This window comes from Salvelinus sp. IW2-2015, unplaced genomic scaffold, assembly GCF_002910315.2.
Source record: "Salvelinus sp. IW2-2015 unplaced genomic scaffold, ASM291031v2 Un_scaffold16384, whole genome shotgun sequence".
NCBI lineage: Eukaryota > Metazoa > Chordata > Actinopteri > Salmoniformes > Salmonidae > Salvelinus > Salvelinus sp. IW2-2015.
This window is the reverse complement of record NW_019957562.1, coordinates 203,150-216,138: the sequence shown is the minus strand read 5'-3', so window position 1 is coordinate 216,138 and position 12,989 is coordinate 203,150. Positions and strand designations below refer to the sequence as shown.

The 12,989-nt window shown below is 44.0% G+C and overlaps 1 protein-coding gene across 2 annotated transcripts in view; it reads right to left on the bottom strand.

The window, feature by feature from the left end:
* Positions 1–12,989, bottom strand: part of LOC112080581 (leucine zipper putative tumor suppressor 2 homolog) — a 45,045-nt gene that overhangs the window by 11,508 nt on the left and 20,548 nt on the right. Inside the window, exon 2 of one of the 2 annotated variants that reach the window (XM_024146383.2) lies at positions 11,054–11,174. The gene's annotated coding sequence lies outside the window, so the exon portion shown is untranslated. Of the gene's footprint in view, positions 1–3,463; positions 3,802–11,053; positions 11,175–12,989 lie in introns of those variants that run through there. The other variant, XM_024146384.2, reaches the window with a different exon arrangement.

The window sequence follows — 12,989 nt, the reverse complement described above, 5'->3', positions numbered from 1 at the left end:
GTAGTCTATAACCGCCCTCCTGCATCTATCAGTCCAGTAGTCTATAACCCCCCTGCATCTATAGTCCAGTAGTCTATAACCCCTGCATCTATCAGTCCAGTAGTCTATAACCCCCCCTGCATTATCAGTCCAGTAGTCTATAACCCCCCCTGCATCTATCAGTCAGTAGTATATAACCCCCCCTGCATCTATCAGTCCAGTAGTCTATTCCGCCCCTGCATCTATTCAGTCCAGTAGTCTATAACCCCCCTGCATCTATAGTCAGTAGCTATACCCGCCTGCAGATCTTCAGTCCAGTAGTCTATAACCCTGCTCTATAGTCAGTAGTCTAAACCGCCCCCTGCATCTATCAGTCCAGTAGTCTATAACCGCCCCTGCATCTTCAGTCAGTAGTCTATAACCCCTCCTGCAATCTATCAGTCCAGTAGTCTATAACCCTGCATCTATCAGTCAGTAGTCTAATAACCCCTCGCATCTATGATCTATCAGTCCAGTAGTCTATAACCCGCCCTGCATCTATCAGTCAGTAGTCTATAACCCCTCCTGCAATCTATCAGTCCAGTAGTCTATAACCCGCTCCCTGCATCTATCAGTCCAGATAGTCTATACCCCCTCTGCATCTATCAGTCCAGTAGTCTATAACCGCCCCTGCATCTATCAGTCCAGTAGTCTATAACCCCTCCTGCATCTATCAGTCCAGTAGTCTAACCCCCTGATCTATCAGTCCAGTAGTCTATAGCCCTCCTGCATCTATCAGTCCAGTAGTCTATAACCCCCCTGCATCTATCAGTCCAGTAGTCTATACCCCTGCATCTATCAGTCCAGTAGTCTATAACCCCCCTGCATCTATCAGTCCAGTAGTCTATTACCGCCACTGCATCTATCAGTCCAGTGTCTATAACCCCCCCTGCATCTATCAGTCCAGTAGTCTATAACCCCCCTGCATCTATCAGTCAAGTAGTCTATACCCCCCCTGCATTTATCAGTCCAGTAGTCTTAAACCCCTCCTGCATCTATCAAGTCCAGTAGTCTATAACCCCCTCCTGCATCTATAGTCCAGTAGTCTATAACCCCTCCTGCATCTATCAGTCCAGTAGTCTATAACCCACCTGCATCTATCAGTCCAGTAGTCTATAAAACCCCTCCTGCACTCATCAGTCCAGTAGTCTATAACCCCCCGCATCTATCAGTCAGTAGTCTATAACCCCCTGCATTATCAGTCCATAGTTATAACCCCCCTGCATCTATCAGTCCAGTAGTCTATAACCCCTGCATCTATCAGTCCAGTAGTCTTAACTCCTGCATCTATCAGTCCAGTAGTCTATAACCCTGCATCTATCAGTCCAGTAGTCTATAACCCCCCTGCATCTATCAGTCCAGTAGTCTATAACTCCCTGCATCTACAGTCCAGTAGTCTAATACCGCCTCCTGCATCTATCTGTCCAGTAGTCTATAACCCCCCCCTGCATCTATCAGTCCAGTAGTCTATAACCCCCTCCTGCATCTATCAGTCCAGTAGTCTATAACCCCCCTCTGCAATTTCTATCAGTCCAGTAGTCTATAACACCTCCTGCATCTATCATCGAGTAGTCCACTCTGCATCTTCAGTCCAGTAGTCTATAACTCCCTGCATCTATCAGTCCAGTAGTCTATACTCCCTGCATCTATCAGTCCAGTAGTCTATAACCCCTGCATCTATCAGGTCCAGTAGTCTATAAACCCTGGACTGATAGATGCAGGGAGGGGGGTTGTAGACTACTGGACTGATAGATGCAGGGAGGGGGGTTGTAGACTACTGGACTGATAGATGCAGGGAGGGGGGTTGTAGACTACTGGACTGATAGATACAGGCCTTAACCCAGCAGAGCAGCACATTCATTTAGCTTATTCACTTCATGTAAATCAAGTGTTTGAATGACAAATCTGCTGTGAAATCTGCTGTATAGGCATGGTCCACACTAAGCACAGGGGCAGACCAAACATGAAAGCTTTGCATTTATGGGTGTTACACACAGAAATGCATGGACACAAACATATAGGTGCAGCAGACCCTGCTTGGCTAGTATACAACGTCACACAAACATGCTTTGATACAAACCAAGAGGACGCAGTAAATCCCTCTTTGTGAGTCAGTTGGACACACACACACAGCCAGAGGGGTTTCGGTGTAAAAATACAGTGCACATGAGGGGATGTGTCAGAAAAAGTCTGCTCTGTTTTACTGTCTGGTTTTGGATTCAGGTACGGAGAGCAGCGCCTCTGATTTAGAACAAGAGAGTAGAGGGAGAGGAAGAGAGAAAAAGAGAYAAAGTGAGATAATGAAGAGCAAGAGCGTATGCATGAGCAGCTGGGAACAAACAGTCTGGAAATCCCCTCCACTTTCCATCTCCCTCCTAATCTAATCCTCTCTCCCTCGCTCTTTCCCTCCTCTTCTTCATCTCCCTCCCCTTTCCTTCTCGATTCAGTGTCCAACATAGACCACGGAGGGAAAAAATGTGACATTGCTACTTTGGTCCAACAGACAACCTACCTTTCCAAGACAATTGACCCGTTTTTTTCTCAGCCCCAGTCAGGTATGCTAAATCCCACATTGTTAGGTTGTCATCGTGATACTGACTGTCGTAATGCTTCTATGGATAATGAGGTCTGTCCTACACTCATACTGAATGGCATTCTCTCCATTTTGTGGCCTAACAAATTAAGGGAGCATGGCCAAGGATGAGACCAGTGAGGAAGAGAGGCCTCTTCTCCCATGTATGCGCGCGCACGCACACACACACATTCCTGGGAGAACTTTTCTCTCCCTGTCACGGTCTTTGTTTTTGTTTTCAGTGAGCAGAGAGAGAGAGCGCTCTCCCACGCTACAGTCATATATAGCACTGGTTCCCTATCCTGGTCCTGATACCCAAAGGGGTGCATTTTTGTTTTTGCGCTAGCACTACACAGCTGATTCAAATGATCAACTCATCAAAAGGCTTTGATGATTTGAATCAGGTGTGTAGTGCTAGGGCAAAAACCGAAATGCAACCATTTGGGTCCCCAGGACCAGGATAGGGAACCACTGATCTATAGTATAGATCGGACATTGCTACTATGGCTACTATCCCATTTTAGATGACTCTGGTCATTGGATTGATCACTTCCATCCCATTATTTTTTCTAATTTAGCAGACTCGCTTATCCCAAAGGACTTCAAATAAGTGCATTAAACTAAATGTAGGTGTGACTAAACAAAAAACGAATAGATAAAAACCATTCAACTCCAGGAGAGGTTAATTACACCACCTTGCATCAAGGGTAACAGTTAACCCTCATGGCTCACACGGTCTACAAATGTTCTACAGTTTACAGTTTCTGGTGGAAACCATCTCGCCTGTTTCTATTTTCCATTAAACTTCCTTTTCCCCAGTGCCCTATTCAAAGCCCCAAAAAGTTCCCCAGCACAGAGTTACTACTCACGTACCCCAAGCTGACCCCCGCATAGCTGCCTCTGCACTGGGCCTCCTCTCGTCCACTTCAAAGTCGTTCAGCTCCCAGAAGAGCTATATCCACTCAATTTGTTCCAATCCTCCCGTAGCTCTGTGTCGGTCTCTCTACTCTCTTCTCCCGGGGGAAACTTCTCTCCGAGTCCAAACGCGGCTCATTGCTCAGGCCAAATGCCACCAATGTGAATGGACTTTCCGGTCCCTCCTTCTCTACCCCTCCTTCTCCCTCTCTCTCACACAAACTCCCCCACGCCCACCTCCTCTCTTTTCTCTCTCCCTGGCTGGCGCTCACTCTCTCTCCACTTCTCTCTCCTGTGCGGCTTTGACCAAATAGGCTCCACACAGCATAGTGTGCCTCTCTGCCTTTGTCAGGCAGTAAAAATAGGAAAAGAGAGAGCGAGAGAGAGAGAGAGAGAGAGAGAGAGAGAGAGAGAGAGAGTGGCCAGTCGTATGGGAATTCTGCCATCCTCCAGTCTGTCTAAAGAGGGAGAGAAAGAAACTGGGCCAGCATGCTGATATAGGGTCATTTTTATGGCTCCCTTGATGTTGCTGCAGACATACTTTCCTAACTAGTCAGATAACTGGCCGTATCTGTGTGTGCCCATGCATGCATGTGTAAAAGATATACGGTCTGTTCACCTCAAAAGATAAATATCTGTCTAGTGCTAAGGGGGAGGGGAACATGCCACAACCAAGCAACAGAACCCTATATAGTTCATWGCAGGGTCCCACTTCAAATCAGTCGCTGAGTGTGTTACAGTCGCCTAATGAAACCTCGACAGACAGTGAAATTCTAGAATCCAAACACCCTCTGACACCCAGACAGTCCCGGTTTCCAGCCTGCCTGTTTCCAGAGGAGTTATACTATACTCCAAACAGACATGCCACCCAGCCTCAGCACTGACCTGCAAATCCTCCATCTGGCCACAATCAATGAAAAAAACAGTGTTTCAATCAGTTTTAAGCCGTGTGACAGAGTAGACTAAAGTAAGGTAGTTACTAGAGAAGTAGGCTACAGCACACACAATTTCTAAGGGCCTACAAGTGGGTCACACTGCCCAGTGTTCTGCTTGTGTCCTTCATACAGCAAGGGGTTGAAAAGGTAGACCTCTCCACTCACCTTGAGGGACACCAAAGTGAGGGTGAGATAGGGGTGTGCAGCAAGGTGACCACTGGCGTAGCCCCCCCCCCACCCCACCCACAGCCCACCAGGTTTTCCTCTAGGATTTTTCCTGGGGTTAGCTCTATTCTGTTTTTTTATCCTAAAAACTCCATAGTCCTTGCTGATGACAAGCATACCCATAATATGATGCAGCCATCACCATGCTTGAAAATATGAAGGGTGGTACTCAGTGATGTGTTGCGTTTGCCCCAAACAGAATGCTTTGTATTCAGGTCATAAAGTTTATTTTTACAGTTTTACTTCAGTGCCTTATTGCAAACAGGATGCATGTTTTGGAATATTTGTATTCTGTACAGGCTTCATTCTTTTTACTCTACCATTTAGGTTAGTATTGTGGAGTAACTACAATGTTGTTGATCCCTCCTCAGTTCTCATATCACAACCATTAAACTCTGTTTTAAAGTCACCAATGGCCTCATGGTGAAATCCCTGGGCGGTTTCCTTCCTCTCCAGCAACTGAGTTAGGAAGGACCCATGTATCTTTGTAGTGACTGGTTGTATTGATACACCATCCAACGTGTAATTAATAACTTCACCATGATCAAAGGGATATTCAAATGTCTGCTTTTAAATGTGTTTAAAACTTATTTAGGCTTGCCATAACAAAGGGGTTGAATACGTATTATTGACTCAAGACATTTCAGCTTTTCATTTTGAATGAATTTGTAAAAAATTCTAAAAACATTATTCCACTTGGACATGATGGGGTATTGTGTGTAGGCCAGTTACAAAATRTKAATTTTATCCATTTTATATTCAGGCTGTAACACAACAAAATGTGGAAAAATTCAAGGGGTGTTAATACTTTCTGAAGGCACAGTATAAACACGTCATAAGCCATGAATGTCATTTTTTTTATTATTGCAGAAAATTTGCTTTAAAACGTTTCCCTTAACTCATGACAAACTCTATAAAATAGCAGGAAATTATCTCTAGCAGGAAAAACAGCAACATTTTCTCTTAGCCTCATGGCTCGGATCTTGCTGGGGGGGGGGGTCACAAAACTGCGCTACGCCACTGAACGTGACCCCGGTGATTGGTACAATCCGATACTATAAAAGAGCTCTAAAGTTGTCTGCAGGAGAGTGGACAACGAGAACCCCCCCCGAGTGTCCAGACTGGGTGACAATCAATCATGGGCCCAGTCGCCCACCCATCCAAGGCCACCAGCAGACAGAGAAAGTGCCTATAGCAGCAAATCATCCCAGATTCCACCGCTGCCACCATTAACACAGCAGCCTCTTTATGGGCCAGTGGGGAGGAGGGAGGGGAGGACAACCTAACATGACTCAGCCCTTTGAAGGGTCACTGCTGATTTAGAGGTTTTACAGAGGTGAAAGCAATATGGTGGATGACTACCAAGTAATTATTTTCACCAGTTTATTCCCCCCCCCCCTTTGGATGAAGGAAAGTAAATCGCGGAGAGGATGCCACTTTACGCTATTGAGATAGCTAGGCTATATCCTGGAGTGTAAGGAGGCATGAAGAGATCCAACCGGTTAAACAAACACTTCCAGCATGACTTCCTTCACAGTTCAAATCCCCCAGTCTGTACTTGGGACATTAGGGTATTACCTAGGACAAACCAAAACATTTAGTCATCCCCAAATCCCTTGCTGATCTATATTTAAAGTTGATGCTGGTAGTGCTCATCCATCAATGAGAGACCTGCCATCTCAGTGTACCCGTCTGGCTGTTCCCCTATTATATTTTCATAAAAAGGGCTCATGTCTGTGGCGAACAGAAAGCTAGGCCATCCATCAGTGTATGGTCTGCTTTCGCTTCACGGGGATATCACTCCCTGCGGGAGCTGGCGCTATAACTGCCTCACACAACCCTCTCCCAAAAATCCCTCTCTATGGCACCAATTACTTAGCTTCGAAATTAAAAACTAGTGAATGTTAATGTAGCATGATTCAGTTGTGATTCCAAGGCTAGTACCATCAAAATACAATAATCCCAAATGCTTCAACAAATAAACCCACCCAGATGTTTACCGCTTGGCACTTCCATTATTTGGTTTCCACTGAAGTTGACAAGAAAAAGACATTGGCATTAACCGGAGTTGCCTTTGTGGATATAAAAATCAGTAAATCACTATTCCTAGTAAGAGCTCTAATAGCACAGGGGCCCCTCAGAGGTGTGTCCTCGGCCCTCTGCTGTACTCCCTGTTCACCCACAACTGCATGGCTTCGCACAACACCAACTCCATCAAGTTTGCTGACGACACCACGGTTGTAGGCCTGATAACCAACATCGACAAGTCAGCCTATAGTGAGGAAGGAGTTAAGTGAACTGGCAATGTTGCCAGGACAACCTCTCCCTCAACGTCAGAAAAACAAAAGGAGTTGATTTGACTTCAGGAAGCAGAATCCACATCAAGCCAGGCCCCGATCCACATCAACGGGACTGCAGTAGAGAGTCCGCAGTTTTAAGTTCCTCTGCATCCACATCACCGAGGACTTGTCATGGACTAAAAACACCACCACTTTTGTCAATAGGGCGCAAATGCGTCTCTACTTCCTAAGGRGGATAAAAAAATTCGCCATTCCACCCCGGGTCCTCTCCAAATACTACCGCTGCACCATTGAGAGCYTCCTGAACCGGTTGCATCCGAGCCTGGTATGAGAATTGCTATGTTCGGGAATTGCTACATCCGGCCCAGTACATCACTGGGGCCGTGTTCCCACTCTCCAGGACATCTACTTGAAACAGTGCCTGAGGAAGTCCCGCAGCATCATCAAGGACCCCACACAACCCAGCCACGAGCTGTTCTCTCACTTACCGTTGGGTAATTGCATGTGAGCATTAGGTCTGATAGKAACTTTCTCTGAGCCTGTTGGTATCTACAAGCTATCAGACTGCTGAAAACTTGAACTGGACAGACCACCTGCAATGACTCTCTGGACCTTAGCACACATCCACACACCACAATTGCTCCTACCAGACTGTTATTTACTATTACTAATAATGTAGAATTTAAACAATCCTCCCCTTTCTCTGATATGTGTAAATATTGTACTATAAATTGTGCCTTTCTGTATTATACTTACGCTAAAATGTTTATTCTATGGAGCCATTTATTTTATGTTCATATTCTTATCTTGTATTATTTCTTATTGTACTGTCGAGAAGGAACCTACAAGTAAGCATTTTGATAACTACTAAAATATTTTCTATTTCTTTCAAAAACTAAAACACCATATTAAATAACAGAAACATTTTTTAAATGCAAAACCATGAGACTTGGAGCGTACAAAATCATTGTACAATTAAATCTAAATTGTTTTCAAATGTAATTTGATACATATCAGGGTTAATTCAAACTATAACCATAATATTGGGTCATATGACATTCATTAGACCTAAATCAAAATCAAATCAAATTTTATTTGTCACATGCGCAGAAAACAACAAGTGTAGACCTAGCCAATAATGCAGATTTTTTTTTTAAAGTAAGAAAATATTAGCAAAAAAAGGAAACACAATAACAATATATACAGGGGGTACTGGTACCAGGTCAATGAGCGGTGGTACATGTTAGTCGCGGTAATTGAGGCAATATGTACATGTATGTAGGGGTAAAGTGACAATGCATAGATAAAACAGTAAGTAACAGCAGCTTAAAAAAAAGAGGGTCAATATAAATTGTCCGGGTAGCCATTTGATTAACTGTTTAGCAGTCTAATGGCTGCGGGTAGAAGCTGTTAAGGAGCATTTTGGACCTAGACTTGGCGCTCCGGTACCGCTTGCTGTGCGGTAGCAGAAAGAGCAGTCTATGACTAGGGTGGGGCCTTCCTCGACGCTTTCCTCTGACACCGCCTGGTATAGAGGTCCTGGATAGCAGGAAGCTTGGCCCCAGTGATGTACTGTGCCGTACGCACTACTCTCTGGAAGCTCTCGACCCGCTCCACTACAGCCCTGTCGATGTGAATGGGGGCGTGTTCGGCCCCCCTTTTCCTGTAGTCCACAATCAGCTCTTTTGTCTTGCTCAAGTTGAGGGAGAGGTTGTTGCCCTGGCACCACACTGCCAGGTCTCTGACCTCCTCTCTGTAGGCGGTCTCATCACTGTCGCTGATCAGGCCTACCAKCGTTGTGTCGTRGGCAAACTTGATGGTGTTTGAGTCGTGCGTGGCCACGCAGTTGTGGTTAAAGGAGTACAGGAGGGGACTAAGCATGCACCCCTGAGGGGCCCCTGTGATGAGGATCAGCATGGCAGATGTTATTGCCTACCCTTAACCACCTGGGGGCAGCCCATCAGGAAGTCCAGGATKCAGTTACAGAGGGAGGTGTTTAGTCCCAGTGTCCTTAGCTTAGTGATGATCTTTGAGGGCACTATGGTGTTGAAAGCTGAGCTGTAGTCAACGAACAGCATTCTCACGTAGCTGTTCCTTTTGTCCAGGTGGGAAAGGGCAGTGTGAATTGCAATGGAGTTTGAGTCATCTGTGGATCTATTGGGGCGGTATGCGAATTGTAGTGGGTCTAGCGTTTCTGGGATGATGGTGTTGATGTGAGCCATGACCAGCCTTTCAAAGCACTTCATGGCTACAGACGTGAGTGCTACGGGGTGGTAGTCATTTAGGCAGGTTACCTTGGCGTTCTTGGGTTATGATTCATTACAGCTAAATAATGTAATATATTAAATTAATCATTTAGTTCCAAAATAACAAAGAAAACCACTTTAAAGTTAATTTTCTAAGCTTCTATATTGCAATAGTCTACACAACATAGAAATCCAATAAATTTGACASAGCATACTACTTTTCCCAGAGTACATTTCAACTCCCAGGGTGCAATGCTCCACCCAGGGCTGCGGCCATGGCAGCTTTTGTCAAGTTAACGTCAGATTTGACTATTCGTAGCAGGTTAGGAGAACTAACGCAGCAGGTTAGGAAAATTAGGTTAAGGTTAGGAATTGTACCTAAAATACAAAGAAATTCTACTTTTGACGTTAATTTGACAAAAGCTGGATCCCTTCTAGCCATGACCCAGGGCTGCTGGCTGGCTAGTGGTGACTGCTAGCAAGCCCAGACAAACTTGAAGTAGTTTAAATATATTGCTGTCACAGATTAATTACTTTTGGGTTGTAATCATACTATAATACTCACATGAATGTCATGCTGAATGTTCATGTCATTGTCACCAAAAAGGAATTTGAATTTAGTTGGTAGTAGAATAATGTTACAATGCAAAAAGTCACGTGTAAAAAACAAATAAAAAATGTTTRGCAACTAAACCTCCCTTGCACTGCACTGCTTTATAACACATTTAGCATAGTTGTTACGGTAAGCAAAATATTACCATAGTTTGCTTCTGGCAGCAGTTTTGTCAACCAGCTACGGACGTGGTATATTATGTTTTCGCTGGAAACACGCAGTGTGTTTTCGCTCTCCTCTCGCTTGCTTGTCAAAAATGGCTTGAGCTGTGTCAACTGCATGCGCAAGCAGCCTGGCTAGCTTACTACTGCTCCCTTAAGAAGATAAAGACAAATTACTCGACAAGACTCGATCCCTCTCAATCCATATATGACGCGAGACACATTTGACAGAAGTACCCGAAAGTAACAGAAATTCTAGTACCGAACAGTTTCTTGTACTAGTTTCCGAAACAGTACAGACGTTTCGGTATACAGTGCAACACTAATCTGTAGAGTATTCACTTGGAAGACACCATACTTACTCGCACTCTGGATTACAGTATGGTGTGCCAACGAGATTAGGGGTTACGCCTCCATTTTAAGAGGTACAGCAGTTAGGTTAAGTGGGGACATCATTCAGCCTCKGCCGTGACCTGCGAATCCTCCATCTGACCTCAATTTATGAAAACGTTTTGTTTTAATCAGTTTTATGCTCTGACAGTGTAGACTAAGGTGGGGTAGCTAGAGAAGTAGGCTAGTGTGGTTAAGTGATTTAAATGGTTACTTCACACGCACGGCTGGAATTAGGACACCAACAACAACCACACGTATAGGACGAAACTGCTTGACTACACACGGACTTGGTAACACTTTACTGAAAGCCCACCAGGCATAATGCATTCCGCAACAATTAGTATCATAAGAACACAACACCCTTAGAATGTCTTAGCGTGGTTCACGTAGAGCCGCAATAGCCCAAACGCTGCAGTGACTTCTAGAAGACTTCTATCTGAGAGCGCCCTTAGAAACAGAGCATGAAGACAAAGCAGCTGTGAGCTCTAAAGTAACATTGTGACAGAGAATAAATCTCGGTAGTAATATGGAGAATGTTTCCACAGAGTGTAACTTCAAGGTAAAAGGACAAAAAAAAAAGTATGTGAAAGACAGAAAGCCATCTCTTTCTAGGAGAACCAACTGAGCGAAGCACATAGAAAATCAGAAGCACATTGGGTTCTCCAGCTCGCTCACCTCTCAATGGCACCCTGGATTCAGCTTCCGGAGGCCTGAGAGAAGTAGGTGGAACAGGTCGGCCGTGCATCCCATGGACTCACTGCCACTGCTGGGGCTCTACTCCCTCTCTGCTCATGGACTACAGAAACAAAACGGAAAGAAAAATGAAATTAGCAGAACTAGGACTGTGGTAGTCATGAAATTTTGTAAACCGGTGATTGTCAAGCAAATAACTGCCAAGCAAGTAACTGCCGGTCTCACGGTAATTGACCGTTAACTAACAAACAAACACATTTAGCATCTCCTGGCTWCCAAGCATTACCTACAAGCCACTGATGCAGACCTTTGTGAACATCTAATTTTTTTTTTAAGTCTAATAAATCCATCACAATAAATACATMATTTATTTTAGACAAGTCTAAAGAAAAATAATATGAGGAAAATGTAGTCTGTTTCAGAAGAACAGAATAGCATACTCTGAGTTGTCTTGATGTTAGGCCATGATCTGGCTATGCCATATGGCTGTGGGCTACACTAGTTAATTTAGCAGGAAAGATTTGCTTAGAATTCTTTGCCATTATTTTATATTATTATATAGTATGAAGAATACAATTGAACATATCGGAATAAAATAAAATGGATTTGAAGGATTTGAGGGAGTGCGCACATGCAGCTCTTCTGTGTTGAGCAGTTAACAAAGAAACAGGTGTAACTTTAGTTGTGATACAAATGTTGGGCTATATGTTTTGATTTTTAATACATTCTAAGGCTGCATGATGAGACTCTAATGATGATTTGAAAAAAGTTGCATGAAAAGGCATGAGCTCTGCTTTGTTTTTTTGCGCAGGCTGTACACACTTCATCAGTCACTCATTCACAATTTGACAAGCACTTGATAATGCCTCAAATTTCCTAGTGGAATATACACAATTCACAGGTGAGAGGCTAATATTGTCACCCATCAGACTATTCTTGATTTAATCTTGTCTTTGRATATACTAAATAATATATGTGTGAAATTTGTTTTGATTTAGAATGGACCATTATCATGCGAATGTCTCGAAACAGGGGCGGTGGGAAAAAAKATTGTCATCTATGCACTTAAATAGTGAATGGAGGACGCTATCCCTGTGGTTCATTTTCATACCAACCTGTTATAAAGAGAAGCAATGTGCTTAATATTAGGAAAGTTGAGAAATAAATATTGTAGACCTAGCCTATAGAAAGCTGATGGGATCTTCCTATTTTTAATAGGCCATCCCTGTTTTCTCATGCAATTGCATAGCCTATAGAAATGTTCTGCAACATGATGCTCGTATGAAGAGTTTGATTCGATTTTTGATAACATTTGCATTGATGTCAGAGCGATTGGCGGGACAGTGCTGAGTTCCAGTCAGTTAGCAAGTTTGTTGGCTACTAATGACCATCCGCAGCATCAGACCTTGGAGAAGCCTAATTACTGTAACTAAATGGTCAGGTGGAATTTGACTGCCATCATGACTCGTGACCACCGGTGTGGCGGTAATATGGTCACAGTAACAGCCCTAAGCACAACCCACGAACACAGGACCTTAGCTACAACTACTACAGTACCAACACTGAGCTGGAAAACCTGAAGGGTCATGAGTGTAGTAATGAGCGTGTAGAAATACTACCCTAGTATTGTAAAGAGGAAGTAACCTTTCCAAGGAAAATCTGAGTCGTCATGTCAATACTTTAAGGTGGAACGCAGAGGGGAATTCCATGCAAACATAAGAGAACACTTGACGAACTGTGAATTTCCCTCATTTACGACAACGCTGAGTGAATACTTCACCGCTCCACTATGTTCATTAGTCCTCTCCAAAACACCTCTGTCCCCTCTTTTGTCTTCCTCTGAGAGCCAGAGTATGGGTGAAACTCAAGACTCAAGTCCGGCATACAGAGCTTCCAATGGGAAATAAAGCCCTCTGGT